This window comes from Thunnus albacares, chromosome 11 (assembly GCF_914725855.1).
Source record: "Thunnus albacares chromosome 11, fThuAlb1.1, whole genome shotgun sequence".
NCBI lineage: Eukaryota > Metazoa > Chordata > Actinopteri > Scombriformes > Scombridae > Thunnus > Thunnus albacares.
In genome coordinates, this window is record NC_058116.1 from 11,194,695 (window position 1) to 11,219,747 (window position 25,053).

At 39.6% G+C, this 25,053-nt stretch overlaps 1 protein-coding gene across 13 annotated transcripts in view; it reads right to left on the reverse strand.

Annotated features, from left to right (window-relative positions):
* The window catches only part of sox1a (SRY-box transcription factor 1a), an 88,178-nt gene that overhangs the window by 15,246 nt on the left and 47,879 nt on the right, over positions 1–25,053 (reverse strand). For 7 of the 13 annotated variants that reach the window (XR_006405972.1, XR_006405973.1, XR_006405974.1 and 4 more), the window contains one exon: positions 7–273. The exons of 4 other annotated variants lie outside the window; for them this stretch is intronic. The gene's annotated coding sequence lies outside the window, so the exon portion shown is untranslated. The remainder of the gene's footprint in view (positions 1–6; positions 274–25,053) is intronic. 2 more of the 13 variants (XM_044365581.1, XM_044365579.1) reach the window with 1 other exon arrangement.

Here is a 25,053-nt window from a genome sequence, read left to right on the forward strand (position 1 = left end):
TCTAACCTTCACATGTCCCGTTCTGTTTTGCAAACACAGGAGCTAAGGCTGGTCAGGCAGCTCCCTCGCTGTTCATGAATCAGACTCGCTGCTGACGAGCTCCTCGCCTGTTGCAGCCTCCGGGCTGGCTTCTGGTCTGCCAGAGCTGACAGACTCTCTGACTTGTCGCTGTTGTAGCTGGCAGCTGCTTCACACACCCATCTGCATACTGGTTCTGCATGCTGGAGCCAAGGTGAAAAATTTGTGGGTCCCATGAAAGAAATTGCCCGGCCTCTATTGTTTAGGAACAAGAGATTGTATATTTTTAAATGAGGTAGCAAGGGGAAGACTATTTATTACAAAAGGGATCATTCTAAGTGTTTGCACAGTTGTATAATGACTTGACCAAGACAACAGTGGGCAAGTGATTGGTTTGTCGCCCCCAAATTTTGCATTTTACAGTGAGGATACATTCCATTAGTGTGCCTTGAGGGGGTGTCACAATAATTTTCCCCTTGCATACATGCATGATCATTTCATGATATTTCTATTTTGACTCAATGAGCCAAGAGTGGTTAACCAACCTTTTCATTTACCAGAAGAAAAGAAAGTCTTGCTGCAAATTAAAACAGTTTCTAGCTCCTGTCATTTTTACAAACTCACCGCAGATTACTTTGTCACTTTGTGAGATGCACTGCATTAAGTAAGTACCACATATAAACCACACAAGCAGGAGGCTGACACAAAATGGCAAAGCTAAGTAAAAGGCAATGTTGAAACTATTAAAGGGGAGTGGGGTGGGAGACAGCGGGAGAGAGATCAGGTCAGGTGTTGGCCTAAAAGCGTTGTGGGAAGAACGAGCCGATCGGCAAAAAGCGGAGGTTTGAGCTTAGTTCATATGGTTTCTCTCAAAACGTACAAATCTCCATAACATGACAGAAACATAAAGACCTTGAAAACGGCGTGTGGCAACAAATCATACACAAGTCATAAAAAGATTTTTGTGTGCGGCATCAAAAAACTATGAGGTACACCACTGTATGAGAAGGCATGTATGTTTTTTATGTTTTTTTCTACTTGTAGAATAGAAAAAAAAGAAAAGAACAGAAAATAATAGAATATAACTTTTTTGTCCACAAAAGTAGAACATTGTCTATTGTTGACCAGAATATAAAAGCTGCACACAACAACATACTACTTTAAAACATATATACGTGGTAACAGGACATATTAGAATATAAAACACACTAAAGTAGTAAAAAGTCTAAATGAATGGATAAAACAGTGTAAGATGTCAAAACAAATTAAAATACTGTGGAGTATGATTTAATCTTATATACAAGATGGACAAAGAGTCTTTTATATATCTGAAGATCCAAAGTTCAAAATGGTGAACTGGTTTATATGTGAGACTTACTAATATATTTTAGTAAATAGCATAATGCATTGACTCTTTATAGAGTTACAGAGAAGGATGGTAACCCCAAACTGCCAAACAGAAAGTGCAAATTTTTGACAGAGAGAGCATAACATGCCATTCAAATCTGGGGCACTCTTGTCTACAAGCAAATTGTTCTTTTGTTGGATCCATGTGCTCTATTTTCATCTTCTTCTCTTGGTAGAAATCGCAAGAGAAGAGCATATAAGGGCTTGATGGAGTGGTGAGTCAGAGACAGGATGACATAAACAAGTGAGAAAGAGAGTAAGAAAATAAGAGAGGGAGAGACCAGGGAGGCCAATGTCAATCCCAAGGCAAACAGCAGTGGATAATCATGGGCTTTAGGAAAACACTGTGTCCATAATGCTATTACCCAGGATTACCTACTCCAGCAGAGAAGGCGAGACTCTCTTCACAATGTGCCACAGACCTTTCAGATAATCATCTTATCACAGATGACAAACCCAGAAGAAACATCCCATTATTCAAGAAGGGGGGAAAAAATCTACAGCATGTTTGGATGAAGACAAACATGCCTAAATTATTCGAGTGGAAAAATATCAGATTTTGAAATTAGCACGCCAGTCGCTTCCCCACTCCCTCTCTTTTCCATTCTCTCACTGTCTCTTTCTCCCGGGATGCTTTATCCTTTTCCCGCAGGACAATTAGAGACAAGATTTTATGCATCGTTCAGCTTATCAATTAGCCATAACACCTTCCCCTCTGATTGGTCTGTAATGAACGTAATGGTTTTAACAGTCAGGAGTTGCAACTCTTAGAGATGCTGTGCTAATGGTGTCGCCACGGCAATGGAGTCACAGTAACAGCTCTGCGGAAAAGCAGGAAGGAGGAGGAGGGAGGGTGGTGGTTGGGGTAAGTCAGCTCTCCCTAACACATCTCTAATTAGAGCTCACAGTCAGTCATTACTGATGTAATAGGGTGTAACACTAATGGCTATCAGGCAAGCCCCCACAAACAACAGAGGGGGGTTCTTGTAAGGTGAAAGAAGCAGAGAATTTATGGAGAAGGAAAAAAAAAAAGAAATCTGGAGATTATGGTGAGGAGACGAGGTGAAATGGAAAGGGGAGGTGGGGGGTGCTCAAGGGAATGATTAGGGGAAAGTGCGCCTAGCAGCAGAGAAGGTTTTTAAGTACAGTAGTCAGACAAGGTCAGAGCCCATTAATGGAAAATGCTTCTTTGATGATGGCAAAATCTGTCATGTTAGACATTGGCTACATAAAAAGATTGGCAAGACAAAAATGGGAAAGAATTAAGAAGATGAGCGGCCGGCTGGTCGAGGGGAGGCAGAAGTCAAAAAGAGAGCCAGAATGACTCTAAGGGAGAGGAAGGCAGTGAGACAGACTCCTAGTTAACCACTTTGGCACTTAGACCTTGTTAGCACTGATGCACTCTGCAGCCCATTCAGCTAGTGATGCATGTTTTTACACCTTTCGGCACTAAATTGCAGCAGCTACAGCAAAACAGAGTGACAGCGATAAGGAAGGTAGATGACAGGAAACCAATGTTGGGAGAAATGAAAAGTGAGAGGTTTTCAAAAGAGAGCTACAAGTCTCAGTGTTTCGGTCTTAGAGAAAGAACCAAAGTCTGGACAGCTAATTGTAATTTGTAAGCCTTCTTTTGTGAATTACTTTTCTCTTAATGTTTATTGGAATGATTGACATAATTTAATTAATGGTAATTATATATATTTTATTGTTTGAAATGTTTGTGTGTAGATGGGGAACAACAAAACTCAATGCACATTGCCTGTAGTGTTATCAACTGTTTGGGCTGATGGAGTGATACATCATAAGACAGTGAAGTGATGTGTTTGTGTTCTGTTGTCAAACTTTTTTGGCAGTCATTAAATGTAACGCCATCGAGGGTAATGATGGTGTACATTGATATATTGTAACTACCAATCTGTAGTTATGTTGCTCACAGTTGCCTTTAATTAACCCCTGATATTTTGCATGTGAAAACTACCTCACCACAAGGTCCAGTCAGTAGGAGCTTTCAATCTTATAAAATGATCTTCATTAGCAAACAGTAGTAGTCATGGAATTGTAGATGTTCAAATGTCCGCTTTTTGCTGATCACTTTAAGCATGTCTCAGCAATTACAATTTTCACTTAAAAAAGATAATGAGGTACTAATTAGTCACTCTTTGGCAGAGTAGGGGACTACTTTGTTTACAACTGTCATCGGAACAATTTACCCAGTTTACTCTTCTAATATCATACACAGTAAGCATAACTTAATTAATAAAAACGGGATTACTTGTCAAATTTAGAAATGAGTGTTACAGTATACAGGCTAGTCCACATTCTTTTGCTGTTGTAATGTGAGTGAGCTTGAGTGCCCCAACAGAGAAAGAGTTGCAAAACCAATCCTGGGTGGCAACAACAAAGCAGGCAGCCTGATGGTGCCATTAGACAGGTGGAATCAGCAAGACTGGTGCACCAGGGAACAAACTGGTCTACTAGGGGCTTTCACATGTACAGTAAACTGAAAACTTAACTGAAAGACTGTGCAGACAGTTACTTCTGTTTGATATGTGTCAGTTGTTTTATTGTTTTTAATATGTGTTATATTGAGTGTATGTGATACTGAGTGGATTATCCAGATGAAAGACAGTAAATTAATACATGAAAATACTTCAACATTAGAAAACATCCCAGAAGTCCCCCATTATCTGTCTCTTAATTTGCTTGTAATTCATTGATTTTTGTAACCTGCAGGTTACCACACATCCTTACAGACATTAACCCAACTGTTCAAGACTCCCTTCAGACATAATCTAAGACATAGAAATATTCTGCTTTGACTAATATTTGTCGGACATGGTTTTTCCACAAAAACTCTCATTTACCTAGTTAGAAATTCTTAAAATTACACCCATTCATTTTCCCTCATTAAAAAATCCAGAATCTAATCTATGAATATGCAAATATTCTTATTTCAAAAGTTTAACTGCTGGACACAAGATGTCTCCGACTTCACTAAAAGTCCATTGTCAGTGTTTGTGCACTGGTGGCGCTAAGTTTCAACATTGCTCTTGTGTAAGTTGCATGTTGGACCACAACTGGCTTCCAAGCTTGTTGTGATGTCACAAAATCACCTCGTAGGTATACGTGTTAAACTCAGATTTGAGGTGCGCTCAGAGAAATGATTTTCAGCAGATGAATGTAGAAACAGCCCTCTAGTGTCAAACTCTGCACATACATGAGTGAAGAAGAAGTGAAGTAACAAAAAGCAAAACACATTTTGCAGTGGAGAGGGACTTTAAATACATCATGTAAACAGGGGTTGCTGGGAAGGTCAGAGTAGTTATTCACAGAAATTGAGTTTATATTTTCCATTTAAGCACATTAAAGCAAAGGTCTCATGTTTACACTCACTGAAATGAACACAAAATGCAACAACATATGCATTCATTCTCCCATAATAGTCAAAGAAGGATTTAGCTCCTAGTTTGCAGCTATTCCACCAAGGATATGAAGTTCAACCTTGGGGGAATATTGTATGTGTAACCTATTGTGTAGCTTTGCTAACGACAGCGGCAGCAGCTTGGCCTTTGAGGGAGCTGCAGGACTTCAGGGGGGCTCTCTATTCCTCAACTCAGCCTTGAAAGTGTGTGAGTGTGTGTGTGTATCTGAGACTTAGGGGGGGCTCCTCAGTTGCCAAACTATAGTCCCTCACCCAGAATTTGAAATAAGGTCATCGTCCCCGGGAGGCCCCAAGTCAAAGCCTCTCTTCTTCACCTGCCCTTTAACTCTCCTCATCGCCTCTTTTTCTTAATTTAACTCTTCACCCGGGTCCTATGTTTCCTCATTTCCTTTACGTCCTTATTTTCCTTCACACAGCAATGGCCTACTGCTATGGTACGTTTCACAAACACTTTCCAAAGAGAGCCACCAAAGAAGAACAACATCACTATGACTCAGCCTCTTCAGCTTGTGCTTATATTAAATATTACCCTTTACCTCAACTGTTGGAGCTTGATTTTGTTTGTTTTTGTCTTGGCCTCTGCAAAAAAAAAAAAAAAAAAAAAAAGAGGCATCTTCCAGTAATGCCATTGGGCTTTAAAACTGTAATTTGATTGGAGAAATGAATTTTATGGATTAGCAAAACAATAAAAACAGAAATGGCGTCGTTAGTAGATAAGGCAGGTAATAAGTGTATTAAAGCTTCTACTCTGTCTGTGAGTGTGTGTGTGTGTGTGTGTGTGTGTGTGTGTATGTGTGTGTCTGGAGCAGCAGAGATGCATATCCAATAGGACGCAGAGTGAGCAGGACAATAACACACTATTCTTATGCTAATCAAGGAGGCCATTAATGTTTACATTCAAAATCAGGCCTTCCAAAGAAATACATTCACTCCCTGCTAAACTGGGATAATTAGTTCCCTCTTAAACCCATATTCCATTAACTCAGGTGAATCCATCTGAGTTTCATCAAATTTCTGCTTCATTTTGTATGATAATGCAATTTAAAAGCAAATGACATATTCAGACTACTCGGAGAGGGAGAGCACCTATGAGGAAATAATATATGTGTAAAAGGCTTTTTGTTCTATTTTACATGTATCTGTAAATATTTAAAAGTGTTTTCCCATAATTCAGAGTGACTGATTTATGCATAAACTCATCTTTAACTGTAAACAGCTTATTAGAGATTAAGAGTGTATTAAATGCTTGCTGCTGGTTTTCTGCACACTTTGTATATATGACACCTTATATTACAGTATCACCCAGATGCTGTAAGGTTGACGCTGTGTGAATTTCCTCATTTGAAGGGGCTTACTCCTGCAGAGAGGCCCCTAAAATCATCACTGAAATAACAGACACAGGGAGCAAAATGCACCTAATTTTTCATCTTGTATTTTACCCTTAATGCAATATGTGTTTTCATTCATATTCCTTAATAACACAGACATTTACTGTGCTGAAAACACTTATGATTTATATAGGTAGGTAGCTTCTCATGCCTCCCTCTCTCCTCTCTCTCTCTCTCTCTCTCTCACACACACACACACACACACACACACACACAGTGTAATGGATAGGAGCTGGCTGAGGGCGTCTGTCAGGGGCGACTGTTCTAATCAGAGCAGTGGGGAGAGAGATAAAGGAGAAAATAATGAGTGTGGCATCAGGCCTTTCATGGCGCAACAAAAGGCCACGGGATCAGATAGACACACACAATGTGGAGAGGAGAGGAAGGGAGGAGAGGAAGAGAGGGAGAGAGAAGAGAGAGAGAGAGAGAGAGAGAGAGGGAGGGACGGGAGGAGGCAGAGCAGGGAGGAGAGAACGAGGGATGGACAGGGAATGAGTTTGCTAATAAGCCTTCTTGCACTGTAGGTGGTGTAGGCAACAGTAGGCTACATTATGAAACGCAAGCTTGTGTCTGGCTTCACAAGGATGCCATCGAGTGGGCTTGATGGAAGTTTCTATGACAACATCAATCATTTTAGTGCAGAGTAGTCCTTCAGCGGGAACTGATTATAAATGCGTTTTCTCATACACATCCTTCCATTTTCTGTCTCAAAGTACTTTGTCGGCCTCGTGCCCTCTTTCTTCCTGCTGATTAGTGCTGCTTCATTTACTGTCTGCGTGATAATTTCCAGTCATCCTTTGATTATTAATGCTTAATTTACCCAGATTACACTTCTTTGATTATTAATGCCTAATTTAGCCTGATGACTCTGATCATTAGACACTGCCCAAACTGAAAGCAAACAACCTTAGTGGTCTTCCAATGTACCGATACAGCCTCTTCTACAGATAATGATACTGTTCAGAGAAGCCAGCGGGCCTGTGAGTGTTAAGTCAATGCCCATGTTTTTACCCAAACTCCCATCAAACTTTAAAGAGAAAAGAAATACTAATTAGAAACTGCAAGCTAGGAGAAATGAGCAGGCAGACTCAGAACAGAAAATCCTATTCAGAGACTTAATGAGCTTGTCGAAGCTGAATAATTGATTTCTAATTCTAGCCTGCAGCTGTTGACCCAACCAGGGAGTGTTTTGAATGGAACTGAAATATGTTGCGCTCTGACTTGGCACTGTTGGCTTTCTGGTACCATTACCAAATACTCTCATGTCTACCTCACACTTTTTTTATTTTACACTGAAGATGTAAAGTTTTCACGGTTAGTTATTTGATTTCAGTGAACAAACAAACATATTCAGGGTCTCCCTTTGAAATTCATCACAGGTAATTCCCTTGACAACTTAATCCTCCTTCAGATCTTGTTCAATATTTTAGACTGGACACAATTTAATAAAAGGCTTTTTGATTTTCAGCTGTGAAAGCCCAGTGAGGTAAATTCTCCCAGCGTATAAAGCGTTGGGAACCACAGTCCATATCAGATTGTAGGTGTTTTATGTTTCCCTCATTTGCTGCGGAGTGATTCTTTGTTGCCCTGTGTGGACGATCATATCCTGGGGGCTCTGGGGCAGGAGCAGCACAGAGCACCCTGTGTGTGAACCACAGCCGCCCAGCGTCCCTGTAAGATGACCTCACGGAAAATAGGCCTAATTATTGCCGTGACAGCCCATGCTATCATATTCTGCCAGATCAGTCACTACATAGGAGAGGAGGGGGGGGGGGAGAAAAATTAACAGAAATATATACCGCCGTGCCACCAAACCCCCCCTAAACTGAGCCCATTTATTTTTAATACCCTAATCAGCAGGTCCCAAAGGGGGCTTGGCTCTCACTCACCCACACAGACAGACACAGGTGAGTACAGGTAAGGCAGCAGGGAGAGAGGAGGAGGAGGTAGATGGTGAGTGGAGGGGCAGGATGAGGCAGGTTTGATGAACAGGAGTTTTGATCAACAAATGGACACTTGGTGCATCCTCTCGTCATCCAGCAAAATAATTGGCATCAAGCTCAAAAATTGTCCACATACAACCTTGGGTAAAGGGAAACTCATTTTTGCAGGAACTTTCTGGCTGTACGGTAGATAGGAGATTGAGGGATAAAGCGGCGGTAGAATAGAGTACAGAGAGGGGGGCAGGAGGACACGGTAATTACAAGATACAGAGTTTAAGGTAGACAGCAGTGATTAACTCAAGGACTGTCCTACTCCTGAAGCCATAGTCATTAGGGCTGGATCATTATATGATAGATTTCAGGGCTATTTGCCTGGTTTTGTTCCCAGAGACAGTATCCGAGAGACACCCTGGGAATGGGACATACTACACCAATAGCTGCCTCCATGAGAAAAACACGGCAAATGTCAATGCGCTGATCTGTCGATGACGCTGATTTTTTTACTTGCTTGCATTCGCACCAGATTGTTAGAGTTCGCAACACAGGATTATACAGCACCAGTAACTTTATACACAGTGCCAAAAAATGATACAAAAAAGTTCAAAAGTTCATTTGGAGAGACTTCTGCTGGCTGCCCGAGCATGATACACACGTAGCTCTGAGCTCTGTCTCAAAAGTCTGAAAACTTACCAAGATATCCTGCAATTCAGAAACTAATCTAGTTCAGTATACATCTATGTGTCCCTACGAAATGTTGGGTTCAAGAGCAGTGATAAACAAGGCGTCTCCAGAATCATCAAATGCAGCCATCTGAGGACCAGCTGACCAAGAAAGTCAAGTTGACCATGAGAGAGGCAGTCAACAATATGCTCTCCATTAAAATTCAAGCCAGACTATGATTGAATCCTCAAACTCGGCAGTTACCAAACTTAACCAGGATATCATTCACAAAGCTGAGGTTGGTAAAATGGTACAAGGGACACTGGATGCTACAACAGCTAACATGAGAGTGGTCATACACGATGTGGGAAGCCTCTAGAGGGATATGTTAAATCTTCGCCAGAAACTCACTGAGATGGAAGAGAGATCATGGAGATGCAAAATCCGATTTGTTGGCCTAGCTGAGTCAGAAGAGGGTGAAGATGTCATTCTGTGTCTGCAAGAGAATTTACCAGTTTGGATCCCCCCCTCTTGCAGGGGAGAGGATTGAAACTCACCGCATCTATACCATCTGGGACAAGACCAATGGTCCCTGGATGCTCATCTTCCAACTACTTTAATATCAGGACAGAGAAAAAATTCTCAATGGAGCCAGAGCCCTCTCGTTGGCGCCCACATACCAAACATCCAATGAGAGTCAGACATTAACATCTAGGCTGCTGTTTTTCCCGGACTACAGCAAAAAAACCACTCAGAGGAGAAGAGCCTTCGACACAGTGAGGAAGCAGATTGCCAACAGAGGACTACTAGAGACTACTAAGATATCCAGCAACCCTGAAAGTCAAGCATAACGGGACACTACATTTCTCTGAAAACGAAGCGGATTCTGAGAAATTTATGTCTGCATTCGACCTGTTTCTACGCTCAGCAGCACCCTACAGACCCAGCGCTCTCCAAACTCCATCCATTCCAGCCTACATCTCTACAGGCTTACAGGTTGGCTGTTGCCTGTATTCTAGCAATCTCACTCTTATACACTCTGAACACAAATAACATTACCTACATGACACAATAAAATGCTATTAAACAAAACTGAACAAACTACTGTGGTGGGTGTACATAAACTAAACATTTCACAGGCTTTGTTGTATTAAAAAGGCCATTATTGCCATCTATTAACATACATTAAACTTTGAATTACACATGCTAATCGCTAAAGCTAATCGCTAGTGTGAAACGCTAATGCTTCCAGCACATACACATATCCCAACCCCACATTCACATTCAACCGATGTCCACAATACTTACAGGAGTAAGAGGAGGAGGAATCTATTTTGTCATCAACAGTCCCATTATACTTTTCTTACCTGTGCAAAATGTATTTAAAACAGTTGTCAGCACCCCAGTCCACCCCCTAAAATCACCATTGACTTACACTAAGCATCTAGCCTAGGTTTATTCAAAGGTGTTAAATGACCAGAGCTTTACTTTATTTTACAAGCTTTTATCTAGTAACATTTCTGATACTTATACGGACTTGGACTGGAGACATGTGTCACTGTTGAAAGCCACAGGTAGCTAACGGAGATTTTTTTTCCTCTCCAGCCTAAGAGAAAACTCTTTACCTCTCAGTGATATTTTGTTCTAGTTTTTATGTGTCTGTCGCCGAAGCCTTTCTGTTTATGTAAAGATTGTTATATCATATTTTTTTTATATGCGTAGTTGAAATGTACCTTCTTGTGTAGACCTACATTAATCAGCATTGTTCAGACTATACGATGGCACAAACCTGGTTATGAATAAACCCTTTAATGTAACGTTGTGAAATGTCCGAAGCCTAAACTCACCAGATAAATGCACCATGTGTTTAGAATTCCTAAGACATAATGAGGATTTAATTGCCCTGATCCAAGAAATACATCTGAAAAGGAATGATATTCATAGATTTTAGAATAGGTTTTAAAGGTGTGTTGCTTAGTCTTCTGCTGCAAATAGGCCAAAGGGAGTCGCTATTATATTCAACAGGAAATTAGGTGTGAGTATCGACAGTTCTGGTAAAGATAATCCTGGAAGACTAACATACGTCTGCATTACAATTAACATTACAAAAATAAGTCTTGCTTTGATATACGGCCCAAATGTTTATGATCCAAATTTTCTTAGCACAGTTTCACATGTCAGATTATAGTCAGGGGTGACTTCACTCAGGTGTGTGACACAAATTTAGATAAATCAACAAACACAAACATACGTCCAACTCAGGAATCACCCTGTGGGATCAAGACATTTATTTCTGATCTCAATATTATTGATCCATGCACCTATGGAACCCAATGATTAAGAATTACACTTTTCTCTGTCATTTGTGACTGCATATTTGTTTCTCCTCACCTGAACCATTGTATCAACTCTACTGATATACTTCCTATTATAATATTAGACCACGCACCAGTGATATATCATTTTCAGATCCTGCAGAGCACCTGTAAATATACACACAGGTGGCGCTTCAATACAACATTACTCCAGAATTCTGAGTTCTTGGAACAACTGAAAAATAATCTTTAAGTATCCTTAGAAATGAATTCAGAGACAGCATCTCACCCCAAATACTTTGGGAAATGACTAAATGCATTATAAGGGGAGAATCCTCTTCCTTTGCTCCCCATTTAAAGGCATCCAGTAAAAACCCAAAATCACGCAATTAGAAAGTGAAATACAGGCACTAGAATCTGATGAAAAGCGTCAGTTCTCAAACTCACTCAACTCTCTTGGCTCTGAAATTTGAATTATATTAGCTCAAGGCTAAAGCTGAATTCATGATCGACTGTACTAGAGTTACATATTACAATCAGAGTGAGAGTTCAAGTAGACTGCTAGCTGTCAGGTAAAAACAAAATGAATCATTTTCCACCATTAGCGCAATCCAAACTCCATCAGGCCCCGTTACCCATGACCCAGGTGAAATAAATGATACTTTTGAATCATTTTACTCTAATCTCTACACAGCTGAACCTACTCCTGATCTGACTGCCCTCAAATCATATCTGTCAGAGCTCAACCTACCATTGTTGACTAGTGAGGATGCAGAATGCCTTGAGGTACCACTTACTCTCTTAGAACTTAAAGAGGTTTTGAATTCAATACGAAGAGCAAAATCACCAGGCTTCGATGGTCTGCCAGAGCTGTTCATAGAATTATGGGATGTTATTGGGCCACTCCTCTTTGATTCTCTTAATTATGCAATAGATACTGGGTCCTTTCATCACAACCAAAATACATCACTTATATCAGTATTACCTAAAAAAGGTAAACCTCCTCTGGAATGCGGCAGTTACAGACCAATATCACTCATAAAAACAGAACCGAAGCTCTTTACTAAAGTTTTAGTTAAAAGACTGGAGCCATGTGTGGTCAAGCTAATTCATCAAGACCAAACAGGATTTATAAAGGGGACTTGCATCAGACAATATTAAATGGCTTTTCCACATCATATATGTATCTGAATCAGATGTGCACCCTGCAGATGTGTTCAGCTTGCATGCACAAAAAGTCTTCAGTCGAGTGGGTTGGGAATATCTGTGGATGGTTTTGGAGGAATTTGGACTTGGTAGAAACTTAATATCACTGGTTCAAACACTTTACACTAATCCTTGTGCAGTTGTCACTGGATCTGAAAAATGAATCTAAATTTGTGTGGCAGAATTTAGGTTTTTCTTCATTCCTGTACTTGGCTATCAGTCACAGCACATCAGCTCATTCACTATAAGTTTGTGCATAAATTTTATGCCACACCATATAGGCGGTTCAAAATAAAGCTCACAGATAGTCTGAACTGTACTAAATGTAGCCAGAATACTGTTGGTACATACCTTCATGTTTTCTGGGAATGCCCTTCTGTCTAACCTCTGGTCTAAGGTGGCTAAGTTTCTTCACACACATACACACTTTATCTAGTGACTTTATGTTTTCTTATTTATTTTTTATTATTTTTTGTAGGCGTGTGTTTTCTTTTTACCCTTTTTTTTGCGAGGCAATGGTGATATGTATATAGTTTGTGCTAAATGCTCTTTGTATGTATAAGATTCCTTGTCCATGGTACCTTGTGTACAACGATTTTCATGTGACAAATTTAATAAAAAGTTGATCACCAAAAAAAGAGTTCATTTGGAGTGCTTCCGCCTGATGCACGCTTTACCAAACTTGATCTGAATTGTCTTGTTTTTGGAAGTATATGAAATATACTTTGTTCTCTTTACCTTTGTTGGAGCTCCATGCACTTTAAGGGAAAATTCTGGTTTATTGCAAACTTGGGTTTTATTTTTGTAGCTTTTGTGTTGTTTAGGTTATGATAACATTGTACTCAACAATTTCACTGCAATCTGGAAACACAGCAATGATATATCTGGTTTGTAAACTGGAACCTATTATGCTTTTCCTTATTTTCAGTCACATACAGTACATAATGTTGCAATGTCGGATGTTCATATTAAACATGGCATTAAAAGTGTCAAATACTGAGGTAAGAAGTAATCCCTGTGAGCAAAAAGCACCAGCTTCAGACTGCTCTGAACGCTTGGTTTCCAACAGTTATTTCTACTGTCAGCCAGAGCCAATGTTGGCTTATGACGAATTTCTTTATATGGTCATCTGCTCCACGCATAGCATGTGAGTTTATTGCTCCACTCCAATAACATTATGGCATTTTTCCATTGTTTTGTGGGTAGTCACGCCGAGACATGACTCAAGTGGAGCTGGCACACTGTGACTGTTTTTTCATTACAGAGCAGGGCAAAGTAAAATAAGTAGTTTGCTTGTTGGAGGTGTGCTGGTCGTCTGCAGCTCTTCATCAAACATCATCATCACTGTGGCTGTTTCTGCTTGTACTATTCCTCCCTGCATTACTTCTAACTGATCCGCTGAACAAAGAGCTCACAATATCCCCTTAACTTGTCTTGACTAGTTTTTAGTATTGATAACAAAGCTCTGCTAATTCAGTGAGGAACACTTTTAATTTCCTGTAAATTCTTCACAATAAAAGTCTCCTGTTACTTAGTCACTTAAAAGCTTTTAATATGAAGCAGTAAAGCAGGAAATGTTGGGTTTATATCGGCAGTATCTTAATATGACTCTGATATGGCTGCCCCTTGGCAGGCTTCCAGAAAGCTGTCCAATCAAAACAGTGGGCTCATCAGGAGGTAGGCCTTAAAGAGACAGGAGCTAAGACTGCCTGTTAGAGACAGAGGCTGGACTGAGGAGGTTCATAAAGGGCCAATATAAGATAAATAATGACTTTTTTGATTTGTGAATGATGCAAAGCTACTCTAGTGGGGTCCAAAAATAAAAAATATAGAGCTGGAAATGAGCATAATAGATCCCCTTTAACAATGGACAGTTTGGGTAATAATATTTCTCTTCCACCATTGGAGTTTCTTTAAAACCTGTATGATAGCATGCTTGTGTTTCTTTCCATGTTTGAATTCTTGTGCGGGATGTTTTTAACTTGGTGAGTACAGTATCATAATCAACAGAAACAATGGCCAGGAATAAAACTGCAAAAAACTTATTGAGTGCAAACACACACACACACACACACAATCAGGCAACAGTAATAAGCTAATAATGTGATTAATCCCACTGATTACAAAATCAGCCATCTTGAGACATTTGTGGGTTTGTGATTGTGTGTGTGTGTGTGTGTGTGAGTGTGTGCGCGTATGTAGTGTTTTGCCGGGAAAGAAAAGAATACAGTAGTAGCCCTTGTAACCCAGCTCTGCCCTCCACCCCCAGCCCCTCTCGCTGTCACTGGCCATGTGTAGTGTGTAATAGGCACTGACAGTCGTTGCGCAGGTCAGTAACCCTGTGGCCCTGTCTAATTGAGGCTAAGGATCCCGGCTTGTCCTGCCATCTATAATTAACCACATCATCTGCAGCCGTATGAAAGATTCAGCTGGACTGGGAGTGGCCGACACATGATCCTACTGTTGGTGTTTACTGCTCGTGTGTATAAATGTGTGTGTGTTAGTGAATGCGTCGCAGCCACAGTGACTTGGAAGAATCTTCTGATTTACCCAACAAGTGGAATAATAACAAGAATTGATTAAAAAACATTATCTTGCTCCATATTTCAATCAATCTATCTTCATAGACATTTGCAATTTACAACATTTAACTCTAAATTTGTCATGTATGAAACTGCATGTATAGTTGCAGTTTGCAGACGATCTTATTGTATTGCTATTGTTGAATGAAAGCCACCTGCGCAGAGATCCAGCAACTAAAAGCCAATAAAATATGCAGTATCCTTCCTTCCTTCACCCTTGTTCCTGTTCCCCCAACCCCTCTCCCCAGCTTGATCTTTGGCGTGACAGAAACTTGAAGTGTAGCCTGCTCTGCCCCTTCAAACACCTTGGCTCTGCCTTCCCTTGCCCTCTCTTCTATCACCTCCTCCTTCTCCTCCTCCTCCTCCTCCTGTTCGTGCAGCTCTCCCGGCTTACCCTACCCCACTCAGCTCCTCTCTCTTTCCTGTCTATGCCTTTGAAATACGGCTTTCAAAAATGCTGCTTTTTGAATTAATGAATCATTTTTCGCCAGGTGTCGTTGGGGGAGGAGGGAGAGAGGAGGCGGGGAGGGGTGGGGGGTGAGGGGCAAAGGGGAGGGAGTGGGGGCTAATAAATACAGAGTGGAGAGAGTCTCACCACTACCAATCCCTCCCCTCACTCTCCTGACGCCCCTTCACCCCCCCACCCCTTCCACCCCGACCCAACACACACACACACACACACACACACACACACACACGCCTTTGCTCTCTTCCCATAGCCCTCCACCCCCAGCCCTAGATGAAAGGCCTGGCTCGTTCCTGTACCTTTAATTTAAAGCTGAAAAGGAAAACGAGAGCGGGGGTGCGAAACACGCTTATGAATATGGAGAAAATTGAATGAGAACCGTCCCTTTGAATAAATCAGTATGAATGTCCCTTGGCCTTGTTTGGAGGAAGGTTACAGGAGACCCTTGGATATACAGATGGAGAGCAGCATGATGCACCAGTGTGTGTGTGTGTGTGTGTGTGTGTATGAACTATACGTGTGTCCTTGTTAAGTGTATGTAGATGCAAGTTTAGACAACGGTTTTATTGTCAGTTCCGTGCACAATGACTCGAGCGAATTAAAAAAATATCCATTTGTTGATTTAACTGAAAAAGTGATCGTAACACTCTCATTTTGAATCATCAGTAATCTGGCAGTTGTAATAGCTGATTACAACTGTGCACCTACGCCGATGCATATTGCAGATGGGATGTGAGCTCAGCCTGAGTGGCACATGTCCTTGGAAAGAAAGAACAAAAGAAGGAACTAATAGCTGTGTGTATATGGACTCTCTTAAGTTGATATTATGTGCATGCAGAAACTTAGAGGTGCATCGTTGCAGACTAGAGCCATATCAAATTGTACATTATTAAAAAAAATGATCACATATCACAATTAACAATACTGAAACATGTCAACGTATTCGTGTCATGATGTACAGGGGCAATACACATGGCTGCAAGCAACCGTAACATTGCTGCTGGCTATGGAGGAGTTGGTACATGAGCCTTTGGAGAAAAAGAGCAAAAGAGCTTCATCACATAACAAAGACCAGACTGTATACACCACCATCTAGTAACTACATTAGCTGCAAGATCAGGATCTGATGCAGCAGATGACAATGATCGATCGATCGCATCGTATGTTGGCTTTGCAGTAACTGATCAAAGCAACACGTCACATATCAGTCACACGTCACATGGAAGTTAGGAAAAATACAGGAAAACGTCAGTCAGTCACAGTCAGGTGTGGATGAGATTGGAGCTTAAACTGTTAATCGATTAGTAGATAGTTGTCAATTCATTTTCTGTCTGTTTTGATAATCGATTAATTGTTCAAATCAAATTTCAAGCAAAAATGGCAAACATTTTGATGGTTCCAGCTTCTCAAATGTGAAGATTTGCTGCTTATCTTGTATTGTTTGGTTTTTCTTCACCTTGGGCTTAAATGCATCACTTTGGGAAATTATGATGGTCATTTTTCAGTATTTTCTGACTAATCAGTGGATCAATAGATCATTTGAGACAAGAATCAGTAGATTAATCAATCCTGAAAATAGTCATTAGTTGCCGCCTTAAATATGCAGGGAAAAAGTCACTGCATATTGTCATAAATATCGCTGTTACAAAAATAACCTGTAATATTGTGATATTATGATGTATGCCATAGTGACAACGAGAACTGCACACTTGCAATATATTCCATAAAGGTGTGTCACTGCTGATGACAACATAATAATAATAATAATTTATTGGTCTTATTGGGCAGCACGTAAGTCAGCAGTAGACAGACAAAACAAACAGAATATATAGCTGCACCTCACTCAGTATCATGAATGTTTTCCAAAACATGCAACAGGCTTTGAGGTTGATACATGTGTTTTTCCTGCAATCCAATAAGCATCTGAAACACACAAGAACAAGATCCTCAACTGCATTCCCACAAAACAATAACATGCTGTAACCTTTACAAAAAGAAACCATGTCATAATGTTCACTGTAACTGAAACAACTTCCAGAAAGTTGGTTGTTATATTGTGCTGACATGAAGCTGTCACTACACAACAGGGCAACACATCCATGGCTCAGCTGGTGCACAGCAGCCTAACAGCTCATAACACTTGTATTTTGACTTTGTGCATCACACAATGATGCATGGGTATTAAGACAGCCATTTATTGATTTGACTGAGATGAGAGGTGATGATTAGACTCTCTGACGGATTATTTAAATCACTGATAATATCATAAAAAGACACTATAAATGGTAAAAGCAATAAAAAAACAAAGGATACAGTTGGTTGTGGTTGCTAATCATCCATCTTTTTATACTAGAGTTGTGAGTCCGTCTGACCTTGTTTCCTAGAAATTACATGTATGTATTACTGCGTTGTTCTGAGAAACTGATGGAGGTGTTTAGAGGGGATACAAAGTAGCAGGATTTTGACACCGGGGACCGGATTTCATATCCTGAGTCATGCGTGTGGTCGATTTCAGGCAACAAAAGCACTTTGATTAAATTAGGGAAAGATTGCAATTTTGGTTATGTGATTATAAAGTTAATACATCCTGTTTCACGTGTCAAGTCACTGTTGACTTTTTCACTATTAAACCAAGATGACGATGTCTATGAGTGCCTAAACTTTAATCATAAAAAGTGTAATAATGCTTGAAAGAGCAGATACAGTGTTGTAAAGAAAACAAATGTAATACGTTGTCAGGGAAACGTTTTGCAGATACATTCAGGATCAACATCTTGCAACTTGGCTTATATTTTAATTAAAAATGTTTCATTAGTGATAATAATGACGTTTCACTCAAAACATATTTGCTGTTGCAAATTGGTAGGTTGTAAAAGTCATTTCTAGGAGAGAGGGTTGGTTTGTGACTACCAAAGTTGTACTGTCATTGGGGCGTTCAGTGGCCTAATGGCTGCAATAACCGCATAGGCAGGTTTGTCTTTTCTTATTTCTAATATACTCATTTTACAAACATACTTGCTCTTGTGTAAGATGCCGGAAAATCCTAAAAGAATGACCTCCCTTGCTTATGTATCACACTGTTTAATAACCACAGATTAATTAACAAATTCAAATTGTTATTTCAGCTCAATGAACAAAACTGACTGAATAAAAATAGACAGCACAGGAAAGACTGAGAGAAAGAGATGGAGGACAGAGGGAGACAAGTGGGGGAGGGAGGGGCAGATGATTGTAAGGACTCTGTATCATTTTGAGGTTGTCTCTAACCCGGGCTTCTGTCTATTGTGAGAGGGAGGCTGGGAGAAATTGAATTCCCAGCTACTTTGGAGAACAAGGAGATACTGACTCACACTCATGAGTTAAATGCTAATTGAAGGCAGCAGAGGTTTGGATGTGAGTTCTGAGAGCCCAGCCTGAATGGCACACGGCCTTGGACTGAGAACGCCACAATAGAAGGAGCTAAAAGCGGTGTGTATACTCTTGCTACTAGTAGGTATACGGGCGCTCTTTTTTGTTGACAGAGAATAAGAGATGGATTCCATTTATGTACAGACATACATACTCACACAAACACACTGGCAGCATCCATCAACCAATCAACAGTGTTATGATAATAATATAATAAATACAAGTAAGTAAATAAATTATTTGTTTGGTTTGGGAACTGCATGTGTGTCTGAGAGTTCGACACACATGCACAGAGAGAAAGTGGACAGAGGATGAAATTCTTTGGTTTACATTAAGGTGATCAGTTGCTCAATTTTCACTTTTGAATTCTTTTTAAAAAAATGTTAACACCTTAACTAAATTATGGGGTCTTATTCTGTACTTGTACCTTTTGTTCCATACACCTATCATTAATATATATATTTAGATGCATATTCAAATATGGCACATTACACAAAATCTTGAAATCATCCATAACCATCTCCAGAGGTAGTCAGAAAAGCATTTAATTATAGTGAGGTGTTAAACCAGTCATGTCTATTTTCTTTAAAGACTGACAGAAATAATAGACAGTGACTCATGGTGTCACTTGTTATTATTATTGCCTCAAATTGTCATAAAGTGGGTTTGCAACAGGTGAAGCTGTGCAGAGATCGGCCCCTCCTTTAGGAACAATAACATTTGAGCAAATATAAAAGATCATAAAAGAAGACATTAAGAAATCAAATTGGCTATTTTAACTTTTAAATTGGTGACTAGAAACATTAGTGGAAGTTTCTACATTTCTACATGTTTCTACTACATAGGGCAAACACTCCCTGTTCTGTAATTTGAAATTTGATCAATTTTGACAATTTAAAGCTCAACTGAGCAATATTAATGATAAACACTGAATCAGTTGACTCAGGTTAATGTAAAAGGGAGTTACTATACTGCCACTGCAATAATAAACCTGAGGAAACCTCTTTTAGCAGTCATTTGCAATAAGTGGCTGGTGAAGAGAGTGTAACAAGCCAAAGAAACACAGATATTTTTCTATGGAGTCAATGGAACAATCCGGTGATAATATACTGGACTGGAATTTGACATATATCAAGAAACAGGACTCCAGTGGTAACATAGATGACTTTTTGGTTTGCTGTACTCATAGCATATTCAGAAACATTTTAGAGAAAAGATGTATGGAGCCATACACCTTTTCACTGCAACGACCTGCAGCATGGACTGTATTTGGATTCTCCATCACCACAGTTGGACATTTTTAAATCCTACATATATTATAGTGGTTTTAAAGTATGGTTTGGTTCAGTCAGCTAAAGTTACTTGTTTGGGAATAAGCTTTGTCATTATTAAATATTAATAAAAGCCCATTGAAGACTATTAGTATGAGCTAGAGGGCGAACCCTGGCCTCTGGTGTTTCTGGGTGGTGTTACACACCCATCCACCACCTCAACCTCCACACTCTCTATTTCCTCTGCACTGTATGTACAGTATGTATATGTGTGTGTGTGTACATTTTTGAACTGAAAAGAGCCTCATGTTTCCTCAATTTAAAGAGCAACACCAGCTAAGAACTGTGTAGTTGCTGACTTCCAGTGGGTTAACTTCTCAACCTGCTTCAGTGATGTTAAAGAGTACTCCTGGGTGAGTCGCTATCACTGTTGGATGTGGCAATAGAGCACACATCTGACCACATCTAACACAGAGCTGAAACAGACTTGACACCAGGTATTACATTACTCTTTAAAGTAAAAAAAACTTGTTTTTAGAAGAGACAATTACGAGCCTTCCTAAAAAGACTCTTTCACAGTTTGATAGCAGGATAAAGACAGAGAGAGTTGTATTGTTATTATTATTTTAACCATAGCCTACATATATTCTCCATAAAGATGCCAGAGAGTGAACAGTGTGTCTGTATCTGTAATTGACTCTCTCCATTATCAGGGAGTAACATACACATACACAGACAGGTCAACTGTTAAATTGCTACAACTACTGTCAACAGTTTGCACAAACTGTTTGATATTCAGGACTTTTTACATTATAGCCTCCTTGGAATTGTGTTTCATTTTATTGATTCATCAATGGCCCAGCGTTCATTCCAGTTCAGTTCTGTATCTTACTGCTAAAGTAGGGACCAATTGTACACACCCACGATACAGCAATGAACATATTTACATGCACTGATGTAACCTGGTAACTAAATCTGCATTTACATGCAGCAGGTCAGCAATAACATCTCACCCCTACAATACTTTTGAATAAAAGCTATTTTAAGTGTGATTTAATATGCTACTTCTTTTTTCTTTCTTGGGTTGATGGCACAGTGTGACAGTACATTCACACAGTTTTTTTTCATTACAGTGTGAATGTGACTAAAACTTACCATTAGTTACTGATTTATTTAGACTTATAGAAGCTGCTTCCTTCATCATATATATATATATAAGCTTATTTGATTTATCAATCAGGCATTTTGGGAGCATTTGTTTCCCTAATCAGAGGTTATGTAATGTTAATGCAGCAGAATCTCAAGTCTTGGATTTCAGAGCTGACCAACACAAATCAATTATGAAACTTTCTCCCACAGCAGGTGCTGTGCAGGGTTCAATCTACAGATTGGAAGCTGGTAAGTGAACACAACTTGCTAGTGCTGTTTTAGAGCTCATATACAGTAAGTGGATGCTAGAGTTTATCCAGCGATCACTTGAAGGAGTTAACACTAAGGACTTTTGGAGCTATAACATGAAGTAGCGTTTTGTTGTATAAGTATTATACAATTTATGATGCTTGTAATAATAACAATTTCAATATTGTGTGTTTAATGTTTGTGGAGGCGCATGCTGTCCCTGTAGCGGAGAGTTATCAGGAAGATGTGATGAGACAGAGTAGACCAAAACGAGGATGATTCAGATGAAGAAAGCGAGGGAAGTGAAAGTTGCACTGAGAGGAGAATGAGGGAAGGAACGGAGAGGCAAAAGTTAGGGGAATGCTGAGGTTTTACTAGATGAGCTGGGACAATGTCTTATATGTCTTAGTAATTCTTCATCAGTGTAGAGGCCAGAAGAGAAAGATGGAAAAGTTCCATAATGCTCTATTCAAGAAAACGTCACAGTAATTGTACAATCTGTTGCAGAAAGATGCTGAAAAACGTATACACACACACAGCTTTTTGAGCAATATTCAATGTGGTAGAAACAATTTATCACTAATCATTAACTAAACTCTGGGTATGCGCCACTGCAGAATACCGATCCAATACCAGCGCTATATTTTTACCAAATTAAAAAATGTATACCTCACTGCTTGGCACTCATTCGGATCTTTTTTATGTTCGGTAACATGAGGCCAGGGATTGCTGTGGCTCTAAATATTGTTGCTAAAATACTGAATTTTATAATACTGACAAAGAATCTGTATTTAATATAATATGGTCATGCTAGCATTGTCATTTTGTTATGTTAGCATACTGACGTTATTATGATATTTGGTAGTATAATGTTTTCCATGTTGAACACCTTAGCTAGAGTGTTAGCGTGATAATATTTGCTGACAGGAATGTCATTCGTTTTTCAGGTATTTAAACCAAAGTATTGGATGAATTAAGATTTTGACCTGATAATGGCACTAGATAAAAGGTCAGGGGATCAAAGTTATTACAATTAACCCTCTGGGGACCATGAATGCCTGTACCAAATTTCTCAGTAATACATCCGTTATTTATGTGTTGAGTTTCTCTTTTTAAAAAAAGCTAGATGAAAGGTCAGGGGATCGTCAAAGCCACTAGCATTAATTGTCCCTGAACCATGAATGTCTGAATTGGCAAAATTTTGTGCCAATTCATAAAGTAGATGTTGAGATATTCACAGGAATATTTGACTTGCTGGTGGTGCTAGAGGAAAAGTCAGAGGATCACCAAAGTAATTGAAATGTGTCCTCTGGGGACCTTGAATATCTGTAGACAGTTTCATGGCAATCTATTCACTACATGTTGAGATATTTCAATCTGGACCAAAGAAGTGGACTGACAGACTGACTGCCTGACAGACCCTAAATAGTCATCCAGAGGGCCATGCCTGCCACTAGCCTGACAATAAATACTTGCCTCCTTCATTCACCTGCTGAATTACTGTGTGGCTTTAAGAGACATCAGTAATGTAGTGGTTTGATATATCGTTCTGATGTCACCAAAATAGGCTTTTTTTTGGTGAAACCCTCCTGCTACTCCTTTGCTACCACATGAAACCCTTACCAGACCCACAACTTCTGATGTGGCCATCCTGATTAAAGTTGTATTACAACCTTGTATGATCATGCATGCTGGATTTGTCTAATGCAATTTACAGATGGTAAAGCTTGCTGTTCACTATAAGCAAACCTGTCTCAGAGAAATTACATTGATACACTGTACTACTAAATTGCAACAGCAAATATGTTTTGCTAGAGATGCACCCCAGTCTCTGGTGCCAGAGTCCTGCATATTCTACGCCCGCCATCCACCATGATCTTCTCATCGAGGCAACAATTACATTTGCCAATGCAACATAATTGGAAAGACAATTTATTAGTATATAAACTTTAATTTGTAGGAGACAGAGTTGCTATAAGGATGAGAAGTATGAGGATCATGATTTTTTTTGTTACATTTTAGTCACAGCCCAATTATTATCACTTGTGTAAAGTTACTTGACCATACCACGCTCATTTGATGTGAACGGTATGTAATGCTACCACTTTAGCTGTGATGCGATCAGTCTCAATAAAATATCAGGTCGATTCTAAAAATTTGTCTTTTGTCAAAGGACAATTTACCTTCTTTTGTTTTAGAAGCAACAATTCCCATATATGCCCCTGCTTGTAACATTTTTGTTCAATATATGACAAGAAAAGACAATGTTAAGGGTTATTTGATCTGATGGTTATCTTGATTTCAGTCAACATGGAAACACTTTTAATACCAGGCGTACATGTGATCCAGCAAAGAATATGCAGACGCTAGACACATGGTCCTCTCAGGTGTAAATTAGTGTTATCCCTTCCAAATGCTACATGTCAGCTGAGAACCAGCAAAGTAAAGCAATGGAAAATTTTCAACCACAGTTACTGCCTTAACATTACTCCCTCAATAGCAGACTCTTATTCTAAAAGATATGATTACCCTTAGATACTAAACTTTCACCTGCCCTTTACAAGAACCCAATCCTATCTTAAGCTGCTCCGTCTTCTTGCATGGTCAGAAAAGACACACATGGAATCTCAGGGGCAGTGACTGTGAGCACAAGAAAAAATGGGGTCTTAACTGGGTCCACCTTGCTGTCTTTATAAAAATGGATGCCATCTATCCCATCGAAGACCAGTTAAGTGAGGGGTGATACTAGAGGTCTGTAAAGGAGGCAGCATTAGGATTACACCATTTATTAGGGTTTGTGCAATAAAATGTGAAAATACTCCACCAATGGAGTGGGAGAAATAACTTAAAGCTGATTCTACTTAATTGGTGTAAATGCTGTATACAGCTTTCAATGATACTGACCACAGCAATGAAATGGAGGAAATGGCTCAGTACTTCTGTTTATATGTTCATCTATATGTGGTTACTGCTAAAAATGAAGCGATGCATCTCATTATATTTACCAATTTAGCTAGACACTGACTGCACTCAGCTTGGTTTGAAAATAAGCTAATCAGAAATTTCTTATTTAGTGTCAAATTTGCTTTCTGAACAGGCAACATAGCCGTCTAATTTTTTGGGCTAATGGCCCTGACCACACAAATGTCTTGGTCTTTCTATGTAGAATCACCGTAATGCAGTAATAATACACCTTGAGCACTACAGTCTACAGACTGTATGTGGAGAGATGGTAGGGGCAGAGTATTGCAAGGCTAATTAGTTTTCCAGCAGAGTATAAATGAGACTATTTTACAGCACAATGTTTCTAGCTACGAGTTCAAGGCCATGGCCTTAATGCAGTGAGGCAAGAGTCTTTTCTTCCTCTGCCACCTCCTCTCCCCTCTCTCCTTCTCTGTCTCTCACATTGCTAAAACATTATATTGACTTTTCCTACTTTCCCTCCTCTGCTGTTTGGTGAAAACTATGTCAGACATGAAAAGGGACACTGCTGTATGTACACTAAGCCATAATCACATAACAGAAATGACAAGGACACGAGAGAACCGA